Here is a 5213-nt window from a genome sequence, read left to right as displayed (position 1 = left end):
GTTGAGGAATATAGTTTTGAATTTATGCAATGCTCCACCTTGAATAGCTTCAAACCAATGTGTCTCCAACAATGTAGAGGGGGAGCGAGAAAAGGAGGAGACTATTCACCAATCCAAAGAAGCAATGGAAGTTATTGAGAGGAAATAGTCACTGAGCATGCCTTTGGCTTAAATTTCTATGTTTTTTAAAATCACATGTATTTTAGGTACTTATTACAACAATATACTTGTGGCTTATAAGATTTCTACGGTAGTGATAAGAATATGCAATCTTTCATAACAACATATCAGAGAATTGAAAATTTATATAGAGCAACATATTGTGTACTTTTAACAATTTGTATGATACTTTATTAATAGAATATTCTTGCGTGTGTGTATGTGTGTTTACAATTATATATAATAGATACATGAAAGTTACACTATATGAAAAAAACAAAATGAATGGATGATGATAATACAAAACTAAAATTTACATTATGTGAAAAACTAATAGCTTGATAGATTAGGATAATGGAAAACTAAATATGATTAATCATATTTTGGGGAAAAATAATGCAAAATTGAGTAAGTAGGATTAATTAGTGAATTGCAAAAAAAAAATAAAACAACCTTAACTTTCATTTTTAAACTTAGATCATTATTAACCAACCAATGGTTTTCAGCGAAGTCAAATAAGATTGAAAATTTTAAATTAAAAAGTATTAGATTAAACCAATACACGAAAAAGAAAATTAAATAAAAAACCTTTTTTATATCTATAAAATTGTAAACGCGAGTCTTCATCATTATTAATAATGATAATCTTGCAAAAAAAAATTCCATTTATCATCATTATTTAAAAAAATAAAAAAGTAGTAGAATTGATGATGAAGACCAGCGTTTCTCGGCGCCATTGTGAGGCCCAAGGAGGCCGGTAGTGGGTGAAGAGTGAAGCAAAAGAACAACCGAGAAATATTTTCTGTAGAATCCAATGTAATAATAAACACACATCAATTATTGAAGTAATTGGCAATATAAAAGCAGAAAAATTATTGAATATAGTTGGCGGTGGGAGGAAGTAATGGTGCTGCGCTGTATGAAAGTGAAAATGCCAGTTGGATGTTGCAAGAGTTGAGCTGGAAATCTGAAACGCGGAGACTGAAAAAGCTGCGGAGTGATGAGTTGGAACGCACAAATAGACGGAGATATGTTGGTTTTCTGAAGGCAAAGAGCGAAACAATGGAAATCAAATCAGGTGGCTGCCTCTATGCCTCTTCTTCGTCGGATGTTTCCTCGCTCCATCCATCCCTTCCCTTCCCCACGCGCTGATGCCATAAGCCCTCCCTTTCTATATAAACCCTCACTCACCCCAAACCCTTCCATCATCTCCACACATTTATTCTCATTTCTTGAACTGCAGCTCTGCATCGCAAACTCTTTTCCCAATCCTTAATCGGCATGGACACACCTCTTCACCTCCTCTTTCTTTTATTGGCCTCCTTGATAGCTCTTGTTTCTGCAAATTTCTACAATGATGTCGACATTACATGGGGCAATGATCGTGCTAAAATCCTTGACAATGGACAACAGTTGCAGCTTACTCTCGACCACTCTTAAGGTAATATTTGAAGTTCTGCTCTTCTTCTGCTAGCTACGCCTTTTTCTTCTTTCAATTAACTTCAGCTAAGCCAAGATAAGCTAATCTTAATATTCTTCTTTGATGACAGGTTGTGGTATTCAATCCAAGCAAGAGTATCTATTTGCCAAGATTGATATGCAAATCAAGTTGGTACCTGGCAACTCTGCAGGCACAGTCACTACTTTTTCTGTAATTAACTCCACCTTATTTGAATTCAATTAATTAGCATTACCTTAGTTCATTAGACTGAAGGTGTATAACTTCTTCTGCTAACATGTTTGTTTGTTGTTGCTCTTATGGCTGGCTGTCTGCAGCTATCATCTCAAGGTCCCAAACACGACGAAATAGACTTTGAATTTCTGGGCAACCTGTCTGGAGATCCTTATATTTTGCACACTAATGTCTTTGCTCAAGGCCTTGGTAATCGTGAGCAACAATTTTACTTGTGGTTCGACCCAACCCTGGATTTCCACACTTACTCCGTGCTCTGGACATCAAACCAAATTATGTATGTATTCTCAGCACTCTTTGCATTCATTCTTTTTCTTTTTCTTTCAATATTATTGAAAACAATACAGTGACCTCTCAAACTAGTTCATGACCCTGACATTCTTGTAATTTGTTATTCAGATTTTCTGTAGACGGGAGTCCCGTTCGAGTGTTTAAGAACAGGGAGACAGAGTTGGGTAAAGTGGATAGCAATTATCATTATCCCAAGAGCCAAGCAATGAGGGTCTACTCCAGCCTTTGGAATGCAGATGATTGGGCAACCAGGGGTGGGCTTGTGAAGACGGACTGGACTAAAGCTCCCTTTGTTGCATCCTTCCGCAATTTCAATGCTGCTGCTACTTCTTCTTTTGACGTCGCAGCAGAGGAGGAGGCTTTGGAATCGAACCAAGAGCAGAGGCTCCAGTGGGTACGAAAGAACTACATGATCTACGATTACTGTGCAGACACCAAGAGATTCCCCAGGGACCGCCTCCCGAATGCAAATAAAACCTCAATCCTTTGAATTCAGAGAATGAACTCTGAATTCTTTCCTTCCAAGTATTCTGATTCATTTCTATTACATTAATTCTTTCATTCTTTCTCATACACACAGAAACACATGTAAAATATTAGAGGGTATCAATCATTTCATTTTGGTACTGGTGTACAAAAGCGAGATTCTTTTGATATTCAATGGCTATAGCGTTTCCTTTAGGGTTTCCATGGGTTAGCGTTTTACCTTTTTGAATATCTATAACTCTTTTCTAAAGCTGTCGGATCGAAATCAAGAAAACAGAAAGACACGGTCAAGATATCTAGTAGATATATGTTTCACACATTTTAAGATTTCAAAAATGTTTCCTCTCACAGTAGCATTTATTTATTTACAAAAGTATGTACTGACTGCAACACATAATAATACTATCTTTTCCCAACCTAACCGCTGAATTCAATTCCATTCCATTGAATTTAGCGAATGAATTCTTCTGGATACCTGACCCTTCCACCCATTCTTTCCTGTTACATGATCTATTCTTTCATTCTTTTTCAGACACACATGATCTATTCTTTCATTCTTTTTCAGACACACAGAAACAGAAACTTTCAATTCATTCTTTCCTATTACATCTATTCTTTCATTCTTTGTCAGAAACACACAAACAGAAACGCATGTAACATATTAGATGATATCAATCACTTCATTTTGGTACTTGTAATACAAAAGCGAGGTTCTTGTGATGATTCAATGGCTACAGCGTTTCCTTTATGGCTTCCATGTGTTGGTGTTTTACCTTGTGAATATCTATTAACTCTTCCCTAAAGCTCTTGGATCGAAATCAGAAAGACATTGATATATGTTTCACACATTCTAAAATTTAAAACAGCTTGTTAACAGTTCAAAAATGTTTCCCCGAGAGTAGCATGTATGCATATTTATTTACAAAAGTATGTACTGACTGCAACACATAATAATAGTAAACCGCTGAACCATTCTAAGCTAGACATTTCCCTGCAAGAGGGGAAGCTAATGAGAACCGAGTCTTTAAAAGCATTTCCATTGAATTCAGTGATTCAGAGAATGAATTTGAATTCTGGATACCTGCCCCTTCCCCCGATTCTTTCCTTCCAATTATGATTTTCTATTACATGTATCAGTATGTATTCTTCAGACACACAAACAGAAGCGCATGTAACATATTAGATGGTATCAATCATTTCATTTTGTTACTGGTATGCTATACAGAAGAAGCAAGATTCTTTTGATGATTCAATAGCTACAGCATTTCCTTTATGTTTTCCATGTGTTGGTGTTTTACCTTTTGAATATCTATTAACTCTTCCCTAAAACTTTTGAATATCTGCAACTCTTTTCTGAAGCTCTCGGATCGAAATCGAAATAATTCTGTCCAAAAATTTCTAGTGAAAATGGGATCTCTGTCGCTTACAATAATCTTTGGGTTTCCATGTAGCTTTTGAATTGTTTCCATAAATGCAGTAGAAATTGTACTCGCTTTAAGTGGATGAGATAATGCACAAAAGTGTCCATACTTGATAAGTCTGTCAACTACCACCATGATAACACTCTTTCCTTTGGACTTGGGTAAACCTGTGATAAAATCCATTGAAACCTCCTCCCAACGTTGGCTTGGAATCGATAAAGGTTGTAATAGTCCTGGGGTCTTAATTGTTTCAACTTTATTTTGTTGGCAAACCAAACATTCCGCCACAAACTTTTGAATATCCGATTTAAGGCCATCCTAAAAAAAATCCTTCTTAACCCTGTGGTAGGGTTTTAGAAATCCTGAGTGCCCTCCTAAGGGAGAGGTGTGCAATTCCCTAAGAATATTTTGTTTGAGTTGGGAATTCTTACATAGGTATACCCGATCCTTGTACCATAACGAATCATTTTTCCAAGTAAATGTATCAGATGTACTGGGGTCTTGTTGTATCTTTTGAATGAGTTCCCACACTTCCTCGTCATTCTTCCATTCATCGCTTGCTTCATTTATCCAATCTGGTTGGATAATAGAAATGGCGCAAAGAAATGCTTTCACATCCTCATCCTTTCTTGAGAGTGCATCTGCCACAGCATTTTTCTTCCCTTTTTTGTAGATGATTTCAAAGTCATAGTCCAACATCTTTGTGACCCATTTTTGTTGCTCTTCTTAAGATAATATTTGTTCTAAAAAGTACTTAAGACTATCATGATCTGTTTTTACTTTGAAGTGTCTTCCCATTAGGTAGGGTCGCCATTTCTTAAGTGCATGTAGTATTGCCAACATTTCCTTCTCATAAATAGCTTTGTGTAAATACTTTCCTTTGATTGGACGACTTTCGAAAGCAATGGTTCTTTCTTCTTGCATTAAAATAGCACCAATTCCATTTCCTGAGGCATCACATTCCACAATAAAGGTTTTTGTGAAGTCCGATGTAGCTAAGGCTGGTGCTTGGCACATTGCCTCTTTAAGATTTTCAAAGGCCTTTGTTGCTTCTGGAGTCCATGAGAATGCATTTTTCTTCAATAATGTTGTTAGAGGTGCTGCTATTCTCCCATAATTCTTAACAAACTTGCAATAATACCTTGTCAACTCGAGAAATCCTA

At 36.3% G+C, this 5213-nt stretch overlaps 1 pseudogene across 1 annotated transcript; it reads left to right on the top strand.

Moving 5' to 3' along the window:
• The first annotated feature begins 941 nt into the window (after nucleotides 1-941).
• On the top strand, nucleotides 942-2711 carry LOC149249939 (xyloglucan endotransglucosylase protein 1-like; annotated as a pseudogene). The gene is made up of 4 exons (XR_016265918.1): nucleotides 942-1600; nucleotides 1710-1810; nucleotides 1936-2129; nucleotides 2252-2711. The product of XR_016265918.1 is annotated as a xyloglucan endotransglucosylase protein 1-like (transcript).
• Nucleotides 2712-5213: the final 2502 nt, after the last annotated feature.

Source organism: Pinus tabuliformis, chromosome 7 (assembly GCF_031772625.1).
Source record: "Pinus tabuliformis cultivar Carrire ecotype Pingquan chromosome 7, CPIR1, whole genome shotgun sequence".
In the NCBI taxonomy this organism is placed as follows: Eukaryota; Viridiplantae; Streptophyta; class Pinopsida; order Pinales; family Pinaceae; genus Pinus; species Pinus tabuliformis.
The sequence above is the reverse complement of the archived record's forward strand: the minus strand, read 5'-3'. Positions and strand labels throughout refer to the sequence as shown.